At 40.6% G+C, this 15,689-nt stretch overlaps 1 long non-coding RNA gene across 2 annotated transcripts; it reads right to left on the minus strand.

The window, feature by feature from the left end:
- Positions 1-6,818: 6,818 nt before the first annotated feature.
- Positions 6,819-14,945, minus strand: LOC137173586 (uncharacterized). Of its 2 annotated transcripts, none has more exons than XR_010925215.1 (2): positions 13,804-14,945; positions 6,819-8,266 (listed from the first exon to the last, which is right to left on the minus strand). It is a non-coding gene; the product is annotated as an uncharacterized lncRNA (long non-coding RNA). The 2 variants fall into 2 exon arrangements; XR_010925214.1 differs by lacking the exon at positions 13,804-14,945 and adding an exon at positions 8,357-9,084.
- Positions 14,946-15,689: the final 744 nt, after the last annotated feature.

The following is a 15,689-nucleotide window of genomic DNA, read 5'->3' on the forward strand; positions in this document are numbered from 1 at the left end:
TGTAATGTGACAACAGGACACGCCTCTGTTATTTCTATGTGTCAGCCAGGATGAAAACACAGACACTGGCTTATTTTTTTTAAGGCAAAAACTTATTTTTTACGTTTTTCTTGTAATCAAAAGAAAAACAACATAAAGTGAACTTTGGGCTGCAGAGTCTCGCTGCTCATTTCCTGTTTCTAACTGTGAGTCAGGACCCTTTTATAAGAAAATGTAACAATGACCTTAACCCTGCGGTGTTTACCGTTTCCATGACGACGCCACGCTTATCACACGTTAACAAAGTGATCATTTTAACCCAAACCATCAATCATCTTTAAACCTAACCAGACCTGAACCACAGCGCCGCCACATCACATAAAGCATCATTATAGTTTAACAGTGATGTGTGACGGTTCTATAAAACACAGACAGATGATGTCGTCCTGCTGATAGAGACGCCAGATTAGAAAACGCTTGAGTCACATGATCAAACCATGTATCTGCTTGTTTAATTTGGAGGACTTGTTGCTCCGATCTGTACTTTTAGCTTTAAATATAAACTTTATTCTCCTGTTTTCTCTTATTCTGTTTTAGCTTATTTTTTATTTCCTATTAACTCTTTTAAAATGTATTTAAATGTCTTGATGCCCTTTATGTTTTATGTAAAACACTGTGAACTGGCTTGTTGTTGCATCAATGACTTTGTGGCCACTAGGGGGCAGCAGAGCTCCACTACAGTCTCTGTTACACAAAATACTGAAGAGAATCTAACGAGAAAAGTATAAAAGAGATTTCATCGATTGAATGTTTAGATGAAATATCAACAGATTCTAATAATAATAGAATGACATCCTTTACCACAATTTCAAAAGCAATGCATTTGAAATAAAATACAATAAAAACAAAAGAAAGCAGGTTATTTCAGCTTGTGTTTAGTTTTAGCTTTAGTTTTGTTCTTCTTCTCCAGGACTTTGATGATAATTCATTTGATGAATATAAATCTAATATTCTCTCTGTGTTTAGCTCTGGTTTGGTCTCCACCAGCTCCTCAGTGCTGTGGAAAAGAAAAATATACACATTAACACGGAGGAAGTGATGAGTTTGTATTAACTGGGGAACAGAGGGAATTCAAATAAAAGGTGTGATTCTCTCTGCCGCTGACATAAATAAAGAATTAGAGAATTTACAGTCACTCTGTTACAGTTTTGAGGTACTTTATTTGACAGCTTTAGTTACTTTTCAGATGAAGATTTGACACAATGGATAATATAACAAGCTTTTAAAATACAACACATTGTTAAAGATGAAACCAGTGGTTTCCAACCTTTTTGGCTTTTGAGCTCATAATACTTATGTACTTTTACTGCAATACTTTAACTACATCAAGCTCATAATACTTATGTACTTTTACTGCAATACTTTAACTACATCAAGCTCATAATACTTATGTACTTTTACTGTGGTAGGATTGTCATGCAGGACTTGTAATGGAGTATTTTTACATCACTGTATTTTGTACTTTTACTGCAGTAGATGATCTGAGTACTTCTTCCACCACTGGATATTATTATCTCTGACGTCCATCACCAATAAACCTCCATAAATCCACTTAGGAGTTCAGTATGACAGTAATCAGTGATAGTTGTCTGAACATCATGTTACGCTGCAGACAGGAGCTGTTAACAGCTGATTCACTGGACTTTTCATGGAGACTGTTTGACTAAATGTAAACGTGTCTGAAAGATGAGCTCTGATGAGCTTTCATGGCTTCTTGATGTCAGCATGTTTCCAGCTATCAGATTGGCAGAAACGCTGGACGGAAACAACCGACGTGTCATACTGAAACTTTTCCCTCCATGTTTTTCTTTTACTCTTGTTATTTTTGGGAGATTGAAAACATGGCTGCCTGTTTTTCCCCCTGAACCTTTCATCCCTGCTTCTAACAGTGTGTTCTGACTTTTTTTGGGGGGTTTTTGTAAGGTTTTTATCTGCATGAGGTCATTTGGGCCTCATACAAGAACACACACACACACACACATGCTGGTTCATTCCTGGAAGGAGGTGTGTTGTTGTCCTGGTGTGTTTACTGCTCTAACAGTAGCTTCAGACCACAGAGAGTTTGGCACACAGAGACTCTGACTAACAGAGTTTAACTGCTCACAGACAAACTGATCTTAAAGGTACAACCCACCACTTTTCACTGGTTCTTTGTTGCTTTATTTCTATTCTTTTAACAAAAATAAGCACATTATATTTTTTGTTCAGTCCAGCGCCTGATTTAGATTTAGTCTTTCTGTGTCTTCAAACAGAACATGGGGTGAAGTGTAGAGGTTCGCTTATGAAGTCGACTCCAAGACGCAATTAGATGCAAATTCACCGGGGAAGATGCAAATTGACGCAAACACATCCATGTGAGTTGAAAATGTCTCAGCTTGAGCGCATCTGCTTCATAATCGCGCAGAGAGACGATTGATGAGTTCAGATGAGTTCAGTCAAAGGCTGAGCTGTTTGTACTTCTATCCTTATGAGGACCCTCACTGACATAATGCATTCCCTAGACCCTGACCTGAACTAAACCTAAACCCAGGTCTAACCTTAACTCTAAAACCAAGTCTGAGCCCTCAAACAGCCCTTTGAAGGTCCGTCCCTGGACTGGTCCTCAGAAACACAGAAGAACTCTCCCACAGTCAGCTGCATGTGTTGCCAACTAGCTTACAGCTAATGCACAGTCAGAACACAACTTTAATCTTTTGACAGTAAAGAGATTGTTGAAGAAAATCACTCAAGTCCTTGTTCAAAGTTTGCTGTGGTGGAAGTGAGCTTTCTGTTACAGAGCTGGTCTGAGACGGTGGACTGACCCAGAGCAGAAGGGATGGAAACACTTGATACTGTAAGATCAAATAATGGGTAACCAAAAGGTAGGGAGGGAGGGCATTTACATACAGGATAAAGGCTGCATAGTGAGGGGGGGGATCAAACAGGTCAGATCAGCAGGGGTCAAAGGCAGGAAAGACTCACAGTTGGCATCTTGTTGATCAAGGAGTTGTTTGTTCCCAGACATCACTTGATTATCAAGTCTCCACTCTAATGTGTATTTTCTTCTTCAAGATTTAACATGTAAATTAGTTTTAGTGACATACTGGTATATTATTTTTTCAGCATAAATCCCAACTGATGAAGTGTGTGTGGTATAAATCAGTATAACTGACTCTGATACAAACACCAACTCAGTGAGCAGCAGGGGTTTATCTTTATGTACCATGCTAGTCCGCTACATAGTTAGCACAGTTGTTAGCAATAATTACAGTTATTATTAGTGACTCAAGTTAATCTGATTACCTAAAAAACAACAGCAATGAAAGCCAAAATGTTAACGTATAAGAATATGAGACACGTTCAGGCTGCTGCTGCTGCTGCTAACTGGGTTTGTGTGTGTTTAACTGGAGTCCTGCAGCAGACGCAGTGATGACAGAGAAACATTCAGAGCTCAGACTCTGACAGAGACCAGCGTTGGAGCAGAAAGAGCAGAAATACTGATGGGAACAACAGCAGACAGAACAAAGTAGAGGAAGGAGAAGAAATATCAGCAAACGAACAGAGAAGTGTTTGTTGGTAACGGTTTGTTATACAGGTTTCCTACTTTTACACTGATTTCTTGGATTTTTTTCATTATTTTTAATTTGCAGGTATTTAACAGTTAATAGGTACATTTGCTAATTAATACATTTCTGATTAAATTAGACTTGACAGAAAATACTTAAAGCTTAAATACTCCTGAATGTAACTGCTGTTAACTCTTAGAACATTTCTTTGACAGGATTTTAAGAAACAAGCTAATATGCTGATATATAGTTTGACATTTGAGTATTTTCTGTCAGTTAAAGAGAAAAAATAGCAACTAAACAAACTTAACACTTTTAAAAGTTGCTTCTTATAATTTGTGCCAAATTGCACCACCGTCTCTGTAAAATGTCCCTAAAAAATAAACTGTTAAATATCTACAAATTATTTCCAGGATTAGTATAAAATTAAAGGACCTGTAAAATAAAATGTTTATCATGTTTTAATGTTATTTCTAATTGTCTTGAAATGTGTTGTCGATAAAGCTTCTACCAAATGTAGTTACAGATACATTTAAAACATGTCTTTCCCTAAATATCATAAACTCCCTTCAGTAGTTCAAACACTGATTTTGTGTATTAAAACAGTGGATTTGGATATTATATATTTATAGTACATGAAGGGCGTCTGTTAGTTTGACTAATATCAGTTTTAATAACTAGGATCAGTGTCTCAGAGCTGCTCAGACGGCAGATAGAAGCTGATCATTCAAAGGTCACGACATGTATATACATGAATATGTGTTTGTACTGTATGTATGTCTCTGCCTTGATTATGTGTACGTTTGGGCGTATATGAGTACTGAGGTTTGCATGCAATATTCTGCCTGTGTGTGTGTGTGTCATTACCCACTGTGAGTCATCTCTGGTTGCAGCTAGAAAACAATCCAGTGCAGGAATTTCCACATCAGCTCGGTGTGGTTGCTTCCCTCCCAGAATCTCTTTGTCTGTGCTGGAAAAGAAGAGGCGAGCAGGAGACTAAACACTGAGCTGAGCTTTTGTTTTGTTCTTCTGTGGAACAAATGAACCCAAAAACTCAACGTCAGTCACAGTTCACTTCTTCTGTTTGTCTCCAATTCTCTCGTTTCTGTGAGGAAACTTTATATGAGTCAAAGAATCATCAAGAGAGTTTCACCAAATGTTCTGCTAAGACACTTTAGAAAGTTTCAGAGGTCCTTGAGGAGGTTATAGAGGTTTTGAAAAGGTTTCAGAGGCCCTTGAGGAGTTTTCAGACCTATTTGAGGATGTTATAGAGGTCCTTCAAGAGATTCCAGTGGTCCTTGTGGTTGTAAACATCCTTGAGCAGGTTCCAGAGGTCCTTGAGGAAGTAATAGATGTCATTGTTCCAGGTTTATCTCAGGAGGCTGTAGATGTCCTTGAAGAGGTTGTAGGAGTCCTTGAGGTTCCAGACATATTTGAGGAGGTTCCAGTGGTCCTTGAGGAAGTTCCAGTGTATTTGAGGAGGCTGTAGATCTCCCCAGAGTTCCTAGGGTCCTTTAGGAGGTTCCACACATATTTGAGGAGGTTGTTAAGGTCCTTAAACAGGTTGCAGAGGTCCTTAAGAAGTTTCCAGACATGTTTGAGGTTATAGAGGTACTTCAGGAGGTTGCAGTGGTCCTTGTGGTTGTAGAGGTCCTTGAGCAGGTTACAGTGTATCTGAGGAGGATGCAGGTGTCCTCAAAAGAAGTCCAAGGGTCCTTAAGGAGGTTCCTGGTGTGCTGGAGAAGATTCTACATATATTTGAGGATCTCGTAGGGGACCTTAAAGAGGTTCCAGTGGTCTTTCAGGATACTGTAATGGTCTGTCAAGATGTTCCAATAGCCTTTGAGGTTTTAGGGGTGTTTGAATAGGCTACTGAGGTCCTTGAGGAGATTCCAGGGCCCCATATAGAGGTTGTAGATGGTTTTAACAGATTGCAAAGGTCCTTAAATATGTTCCAGACATATCTGAGGAGGTTATAGAAGTCCTTGAGGTTGCCATGAGCAGATTCCAGGTGTATTTGAGGAGGCCTTGGATGTCCTCAGAGAGGTCAGAGTGTCACTTAAGGAGGTTTCTGATGTGCTGGAGGAGGTTTCAGTCATATTTGAGGAGCTTTCAGAGACCCTTAAATCTGCACTGACTGACGTTTTGTCCACTAGTTTTCATCAGAAACAAGTCATGAACACAACTCTGACACATCATCAAGTTGATATGTTGAACATGTTAGCAAACAGTTGTTTATTTCCACATCCAGCAGTTACGGAGCAACATTATCATTCATGTGGAGTCGTGTTTCTCTTTTAGCTGTTTTTACTCTCTACTAACTCCTGAGGGAAATATCTGGCTCTTTAGCTGCTAAATGCTCCACTATGTTCACCAGCTAGTCTACAGCTAACTGTGTCTGATTGTTTGGTGCTGGGCAGGTCGTGTACAGCGGCCCAAAACGATGCTATGAGACGCTGAGAGTGAACCAGAACAGTAAAGTTGCAGCCGGACAGATAAACAATGAGCTGAAACTCACTATAAAGCTCCATAAAGCCGAGAGGAGCTGCTCTCTGATAATTCTCTGTAGGTTCATCACTACGAGCCACAACCAACACATTACACACATTATACACACCAGTCTCATCACTGGGTGTGTGTGTGTGTGTGTGTGTGTGTGTGTGTGTTAATCCCTGGTATTAAGTGTGTCTAGACTGCAGTGTCTCTGAGGTCGTCTCTCTGCAGGGTCACCTCTCCCCACAGGAAGTGCTGCATCTCTCACTGGACCACAAATATGACATCAGCAACCCTCCTCCTCCTCCTCTTCACATCCTCCTCACCTCCTCCTTATCTCCTCCTATCCTCCCCTCATCCTTTCCTTCTTTCATCTCTTTATCTCCTTTCCTTCACTCACTTCCGTCTCTCCTGACTCCTTTCCTCTACTCCTCCTCCTCCTCATTCACTCATTTTCATCTTTATCCTGCTCAGCTTCCTCCTGGTCCCCTCTCCTCTTTTCTTCATCTCATCTCCTCCTTTCCTTCTTTCCATCTCTCCAAACTTCTTTCCTCCACTCCTTCTTACTATCTCTCTTCTCTTTTCTTCATCTCCTCATCCTCCTTTCCTCGTCTCCTCTCTTCCTCTCATTTCCTCCTCTCTTTGTTTTCCTCCTTTCACTTATCCTCCCTTTCTTCTTTTCCTCTCATCTCCTCTTCTTTGTTTTTTTACTGTTTTCTGTTCAGCCAACTTGAATCTCTGAAATGTCTGAACATCCTTGAACGCACCAAAACGTTTGTTGTTGTTGTTTTTTTAACGGACACCAGCGGACATCGTGATGAAAATCTGCCCGACAGTCATTGAGTGTATCAGCAGTGTGATGTCATCCAACCCAGTGATGTCATCAGTCTTCTTCTTCTTCTTCCTCTTCTTCTTCTTTAGTTTTCAGATCAAATTTAAACTCCTGTGTGTGTGTGCAGGCGGGTGAAGTGAGGTGAAACGCCCCGTCTGACCTGCAGCTGCACAGAAAACAGCAGAAATATGCAGAGTAACTATAACATGCAGCACACACACACACACACACACACACACACACACACACACACACACACTGATGGTATCTGCAGAGCTTTATTTTGTTTCCTGGTGGGAAAGTTTCCAGCTGCAGTAAGTTTCCAGCTCTGTTGTTTTGGGGGGGAGATTCCTGCAGAGGCTGGAAACAAAAAATCTGCATTTGTTTCCAAAATCAGATTATCTGAAGGAGTCGAGGTGTCACAACGTCACATCAAATTAAACAGGACAGCGATCGACCCAGAATAAAACACCGGCGTCGTACGGATACGTTGAATCTCTACGTTTCAACGTTATCTCATTTTAAGCTTCTCACGTGTCATTGAACGCCACATTAAATGGCCGTTAGCAGTTGAATAATGATCTTTTATGATGTGAGAACGCTGCGGTTAAAGTCTGGTTAGATTTGCTTTGATGCTTTTGAACTTTTGTGCCAAAGCAGCTAAATTTCTGGCCGACGTCCCGACCGGCCTCCTCCTAACATGGAGGAGAGTTCAGATAGATGTCATCTGAATGATGTCACTTTCCCTTTCATACGTATTGTAGAAATGTTGATGCACTAAATGTATCTGTGGTTTGTAGAAATGTACAATTCAAACATTTTATTTTGGCGACTGGACTTCACATCATGTTTTTATTTATCTATAATGTCACTTTATGTGATTAATTAAACGCTACATATGACTGTAATCAAACTGACAGCTTTGATTAAAGTGACGGTTCAACTTCTAAACCCTCTTAAAGGACCAGTCTGCTGTTTTTACACATCTTTCCATCATTTAGAAGCTTGTTATGTGTTGTGAAACTACATGAAGCAGCTTCTTGAAGTCTGTGGTAAAAACAGCATCAATCTGTGTGCAGTAATAACAAAAAATACATCATAATAATGTTAAAAAAATATCTTGTTCTAATGTGACAAGGATCATGTTATAATGAGAACACTGAGCAAATGTTTTTGTTGTCTCGGCCAAACGTCGGTACGATCAGTGGCGTCCCGGCTCCAGCCAGCTCGGCTCTACGAGGGTCCGCAGCAGTCGGGGCGAACAACGTTGTGTCAGAGTCAGCAGCCGGAGATGAACTGGTAAACAGAGCGATTCTGGAGAATCATTCATCATGTCCGCTGTGCTGGAGTTGGACCGCTGTTGGGCAGAAACATTTGGGTGAGTAATGACTGTCTGATGATATTATTTGGAAAACTCTCAGCAGCGGTGAAATAAAATCATACAAACCATCATAACACAGTAAGTGAATGTGAGCGGCGACCGACTGAAGGTTTAAAAGTCAAACAAAGACGACCGGTATGTGTCAAAAAAAAAAACAAGACGAAGGCAGCAAATGACCAGCAATCATGACCTCTGACCTTTAAAACAGTAAACAGCAGTGCTGCTGTTTGTCCCCCGAGACCGAATATTATTATAAACAGAAGAAGAAGAAGAAGAGAAAGACTGCCAAAGTCCCACTCTGTGATCTCCAATCCATCTTCAACTGAACACAAACAGATGGTTTCCAATTCAGAGAGGCTGAGAACGCACACAGACAGACAGACGGACGGATAGATAGACGGATAGATAGATAGATAGAGAGAGGAAAGGAGGAGGAGAGGAACTATGACGAACCTAAAAAAGAAAAGAATGATGAAGGCAGAGAGAACAGATGAGCAGAGAGGGAGTGAAGAGTAATGAGGTGGACGGACAGAGAGCGGCAGTGAAAGTAAGAGATATGTAAACTACTCCAGTTGTATTTACACGACAGGTGCCCGGAGAGGACAAACAGAGCTTTGCTTTAATCCTTCACTTCATAAAGAGGACATGTGGACATCGTCAGCGTCCCGCAGGAAGCTCTCACACCTCCCGAAAAATCACACGTCCGACCGCGGAGGACAAAAGGCCTATAAACAGCCAGTCATCGGTTATAACAGTCAGGTTTTTTTTTATATTGATTTCCTTCCTTTCCAGGCAGCTGCTAGTTTCACATCATTTCTACTAAAATCAACCTGCTGCCTTTAAATAAAATAATAAATCAGTCTTGCTTGGATTTATTTTGATCTGTGTTATCTCTGAGATCCCTTCATAGATAACAGAGTGGACAAAATATTAGGAACACGTTTAAACATCATGCACTCCTGGGTTCTTCAAATGTGGCTCATTTAATCCAGACTAACATGCTGCTATCAGAAATCATTCAGTGACTACAGCCTGAGTATCATACTTTCAGCAGTGCCTCACTAGTATTTTCAGTAATAATTAAAATAATAATAATAACTTTATTTGTAGCTCAAAGTGCTTTACAACAAAAGAAAAGTGCTTCACATGAAAAACAGACTCATAAGATGGAAATAAAACCCACTTGTTAAAACCAATAAAAATAAAACACATGCATACTTCAGTGGTGGTAATTCAAGACTTAATAAGCAGAAACTCAAGTATTTCTCCATGTGTATACAATCTGTAAATCGGCGCCGAGGTCTCTGAAGCCATAAGCAAAACAAAACCTCCTTTTTTCCCAACAGACCCCGAACTCACCACCGGTCTTAATTAACTGAAATAAACCTCTTTCAGCTCAACCCGCAGGTTTAACCTCACTGTGGGTCTCATCTCACTAGTGTGTCAGTTGTACTTTTACACTATTAACTATTCAACTGTGATGTAACTTCACAGACGGCCGTGTGCTGCCTGTTAGCAACCAAATCAGAAACAAAACCTGTAAATGTTGAACTGCTCCTTTAAAGCTCATGAGAACTTTTTTTGGGGAGAAGAAAATAGAATGAGAGAGTGAGAGAGAAGGAATAAAACATACAGAGTTATGAATGAGAGAAACCCAGTAATGGAAGTGTGCAGGTCCACCGGGAGAGCTGAGTCACTTCTGTCTTTGGCTGACCTGTGTGTGTGTTTCAGGTCTGGGAAATACATCGGAACTGACAGCCGCCACAGACAAAAGGCCTCATCCAGATCACACACACACACACACACACACACACACACACACACACACTGCCAGAGGCGCTGTCATTAGGAAGTGGCGTCAGAGAGTTGAAAAAAGGGATGAATGAGAAAATCTGAGAGAGAAAATATTCATCGGGAAAACAGAAAACACAGGAAACAAAAAGAGAGAGAGAGAGAGAGAGAGAGAGTTCACAGAGAAGGTCTGGAAAGAAAACGATGGGAAAGAAGTGGAGGAATAAAGAGAGAGATATAAAACAAACGTCTCGCCGGTTTGTCGTCACAAAAGATTAGTTTAGTAGGTTCATGTTTTGGCTTTTTTGTGTTTGTGTCTGCAGGAAGAAGATAAAGTTCAATATGAGGACTCAGTGTTGAACTCTGCAGAGAACCAGTCAGAAAACACTGTAATAATTTCATACACAGTGCTGTGTAAAAGTTTTAGGCACTAAAAGTAAAGTGAGAATAATTACAAAAATATTACCATGCATGATTTATCAATTATCTTCTTACAAAGTTGAGTAAACAGCAGAAAGTAAATCAATATTTGCTGTGAGCAGCTTTGCCTTTAAAACACTTGAATACAGTTTTTCATGGTAACTCGCAGGTTGTTGTGATGATCCTGGAGAAAGAATCTTCTTCTGTGGATTTATTATTATTATTTAACATCTCAGGTGCTTCTTCATGTTAATCAGATTGACTCCCTGATGTTGAGATCAGAGACCATCAGGACTCATCATTCTTCTTGTTGCTGATAATAGTTCTTCATGACTTTAGCTGTAAGCTCGGGCTCATCGTCACGTCATGAATACATTTGGGACCAATCAGACGCCTCCCTGATGGTTTTGCATAATGGATAAGAATCTAAACATCTCGGGTGCCTAAAACTTGTGCACAGTGCTTTATGTCTTAACCTGTTGAAAACTGAACTACAGATGAGTTTAGTAGGTTTATGTTTTGGCTTTTCTTGTGATTTTCTGTATTTTTCCTCTGAACTGTTGTGTTTGTGTCTGCAGGAAGGATTTGATTTAAAAAACTGTAATAATTTCATATTTGTCTGGTCATTCGATGAGGAGGAGTTTTAAGTGATGGAATAATCGTATTAGATTTATTGCTCAAATGTTGAAGTACCTTGGATTTTGCATTTATTATGAGACACACCGGTAGTTTAAAAAGGCTTTTATTTTGGAAAAATGTTCACTTTGTTGCATCATTTTTAACTAAATAACCTGTAGATTTTTAAAGGGCAAGGCCAGTTGATTATATACATTTTTCTTCTTGTCATGTTTGGATCCAAACCAACATTAAACTGATCTACTAACAAGTATTGTGTGTGTATCAAAGCCTGATAGATCTGATTCCTCCGTTGTCGTCCAGAAACTTAAAAACACGTCAGTGAGTCACAGCGCTGCACTGGTTCACATGTTCCTTCATCATGAAGAGTTTGATCACGTAAGTTTGTTTAGAAACGGCTCCAAAGACTAATAACAGCATCATGTTTTCAGTCTCCAGAGAGTAGTTCTGTGTAAGACAGACGCCACTGAGCATGTGCAGGAACTAGCTTGTTGTGCTACACGTCTGGACTTTGTACTGAAGTTCTCTGAGGAATGTACAATGTAGCACAAAGTCAAGAGGTTGTTATATGAACTAGTCTCCGGAGACCGACTCACTGTCAGTAGTCTGACGAGACGTGTTTTCATGTCTGTAAGTTTATAGATAAGAAGGAGACGTTAGCAGGAAGCTAATGCGGGTTGTTGTTGAGAGTCTGAGGAGCAGGATGCAATCAGGCTCAGTGTGACCCGTCTGCTCTGCTGATGAGAGAACAACACGTCATCACTTTATGCGAAGATTTGATTTACTGTGTGGAAATAAAGACTCCAGCTACATAAACAGATGAGGGAACAGCACTTCACTTCACTGAAATATTGTAAAACTAGGCGCCGCCATCGTGAACCCAAATAATTCAACATATAAATTTCTCTCAAAGGAGAACACAGGAGGTGATTCACAGAGCAGATATGTTGCTGTAGGAGACAAAAAAACATTACATTTCATTTCAGCTGTTCCTCTTTTAAAGGTACAATCCGTATTTTTTTGTGTGTAAATGTAAGATGCATCCACGAACTGATGACGCACGACTGCAAAAATCTGTTTGTCTTTGTTTGGTGTTTTTAGGGGTATTTTGTGTGTTTTCGTTGTATCCCCAGCAGGTGTATTTATGTGTGTGTGTGTGTGTGTGTGTGTGTGTGTGTGTGTGTGTGCTGACACCAAACAAAGCTGACCCTCCTGTTTGAACAGTTCATCTCTGAGAGCCTCAGATATAATGAGCCTGCACAACAAGAGCTGAGCTGAGCTTCTCCAACGCCTTCACAAACACGACCGCACCGCCATGACAACAACACACACACACACACACACACACACACACACACACACACACACACACACACACACTCTCCGCTGAGCCGCACGTATAGGAAGGTTTCCATATTCAACTAATGTTATGTAAACAAATGTTACCACCCTTATATTTATGTAAGGCTCTTCAACACACACTTCAGCACTCCCCGGGGTGACTCACCGAACATACATACACCTCTACACACACACGCACACACACACACACACACACACACACACACACACACACACACACACACATGCTTTGTTCAAACACGGCCATGAAGTTCAGCTTCCTCTGAAACACTCAAACGATGGTTTCGAGGGTTCATCACTTTGCTCAGGAGCCACTCTGGTGTTCAAACCGACAACTGTTCATTAAAGTCAAACTGTTGAAGCTCACGATGTAAAATAATAATCATAGATTCACATTTATGACTAAATAAACACATTCTTCAGCCTTTAAACATAACGGCACTCATATGTTTAAATAAGGACCATCTAATATAATAAACACCAACAGACTATCTCAGGTTGAGCATCATCAGCCATGATGAACAGAAAAATAATATTTCAATACTTTAATTATCATTTTAGTCCTTTTTGGAGCAAACGTTTGCTGGTCTCAGCTTCTCAGATGTGAACATATGAAGCTTTTCTTTATCACACATGAGAGTAACATAGACAAAACGATTAATCTGGGAAATAATCAGCAGATTATTATGAAGACAGATGAAGGAGATCCCAGCTGACTGGTGGCTGAACTGTGTAATTACAACGTCTGTAGCATCAGTGGAAAAGTAAACATTATTACATCATTAACATCATTAAAAATCTCATTAAGACTACAGTAATTAGTAACAATCCAGCCCGGTCGTTTCACATGTGTAGATGAGGATTTCTGAAAAAAAAACATCTAATATTGTATGTTGTATGATTTTTATGCTAACGAACATCGTTTCCCATAAGCCCTAGAGGTTTGTGGGCTAAACATCTCAGCTCGTCAGAGGAGACGAGTCCGTGAGTGAGCGGACGGGTGACGGCGAGTTCAGACGTGTCTGTTAATAACAGCAGGACAGAAGTCTTTACAGCTGCTGCACTTGTAGTTCTTTTAATGGGAATTGTAGTTTTTACTGAGTAAAATGTTTAAACTTTGTTAAAAATCACAAAGTTTCAAATGTCTGACAGCAGCTGCCGTAGTGGAACCGAGCGCTCTGAGAATACAGGAAGTAAACTTCATGAAAGAATGAGAGATTGTGTTGAGTTAGGAGAAGCTAGACAGGAAGTGATGTCATGTCTCAGACATACACATATTAAAAATAACTCCAGACTTGTACTACCTTTCTCAGGCAGGTCGTTCCAGATTCTGGGCGGCTGGTTTCCTGGTTTCAGGACTACGACTGTCTCGCTTTACTCTCCCGAGACGAACAGAAACGCGCTCAGCTGCTGCTCTCAGACCGCCAACATGGCCGCCGAGCCGCTGGATCCGCTGCGTTTACTGACTGTAAATTAGTGCGATGACAGCTGTCGACGCTGCGTGAACGACGAGGTTGTGTCTGCTTGTTCGCCGTGTCAGCTCTGCATCACCCGTTAACACCTGCACACCAGTGTGTGTGTGTGTGTGTGGTGTGTGTGTGTGTGTGTGTGTGTGTGTGTGTAAAATGTTTGTGTTTACGAGGGTGTAAAATAATTTTTCTGCAGCCGCGATGATTCATGTCCAGCATGTTTGCCCAGAGGAAGTGTGTGTGTGTGTGTGTGTGTGTGTGTGTGTGTGTGTGTGTGTGGAGGTTGAAGAGGACGTGAGATAGGCGAGTGGTGACAGTTTGACCGCCCCCATGTAACACACACACACACACACACACACACACCTGTTGATCACATACGTGTGTGTGTGTTGATTTTAACAGCCGCGCTGCTTCTCCTCTCAGAGTCGAGACTTGTTGACAGTTATGATTTATAACTGACCAATTAGGGAGCCCCTCAGGTCTGCAACCGACCAATTAGAGACCTCAGTTGATTTATTATCCAGAGCACACCTGTCCTCAGCTCAGCCAATAAGACGTTAGCAGGCAGCCTGTGTGTGTGTGTGTGTGTGTGTGTGTGTGTGTGTGTGTGTGTTTTTGTCTGACCCTCTGATTGGCTATCAGAGATGTTATGGTTACATTTCTAGTAGCAACATTGATTATAAATCCTCAAGAAATAGAAACAGATTGAAACGACATCGAGGCAACAACACAAAAATAAAAATATACTTACAATTTCTTTACATTCCAGAAGTCAATATATCGAGTTTCAAACAGCTTTAAACTCTCCTGAATTACAGAGTCAGACTACTGTCACCTGAAGAACAGATCAAGGATTAAAGGACTAGACTCGACTACTGTGACGCCGTCTTCACAGGTGGATCAGACGCTGCTGCTCCAGTCACTGAGACCACATCAGTCCAGTTCTCAGATCTTTACATTTGACTTCCTGTCTGTCAAAGACTTGACTTTAACATGTTACTGTTGGTTTATAAAGCACTGAATGGTTTCTGATCTGCTGCTACATCATGAACCATCCAGACCTCTTAGGTGGTCTGGATCAGGTCTGGATCCGGTCTGGATCAGGTCTGCTTTCTGTCCCCAGAGTCAGAACTAAACCTGGAGAAGCAGCGTTCAGTCTTTATGCTCCACATATCTGGAACAAACTGCAGGTCTGCTGCAACAACAGCTGAAGACTTTTCATTTCATTAAACCACATTAAGGGTTAATGTTTCACACTGTAACTTTTATTCTCTTGTTTTATGTCTGATTCCCTTTTTAGATTCTTTTTTATTTCCAAATTTAACACTTTTTAATTTTTATGTCTTTTGACTTGTGTTTTTATGCTCGATGTGAAGCCTTGTTGTTGTTTCCTGAATGTGATCAGCTCCCAGAGCTGCAACGATTCATCAATTAGTCGAAAAGTTTGATCATCAAATACTCGTTAAGAGCAAAAAATTTTAAAAATTGACTGGTTCCAGCACCTCAGATGTGAATATTCTCTGGTTTTCATGCTCCTGTGTGATGATGAACAGATTATCTTTGGGTTTTGACATTTTACAGACGGCACGAATAATCAATGAAGTGAGAAATAATCTGCTGATGAAGAGACAATGAAATAATAATAACTGCAGCTCTGATACAAACATTCAGCACCGCCTCAAACCTTATTCTGAAGGCTGTTAGTTGGATTTAAAATGTGC

The sequence above is a fragment of the Thunnus thynnus genome, chromosome 21 (assembly GCF_963924715.1).
Source record: "Thunnus thynnus chromosome 21, fThuThy2.1, whole genome shotgun sequence".
NCBI classification, from domain to species: Eukaryota; Metazoa; Chordata; class Actinopteri; order Scombriformes; family Scombridae; genus Thunnus; species Thunnus thynnus.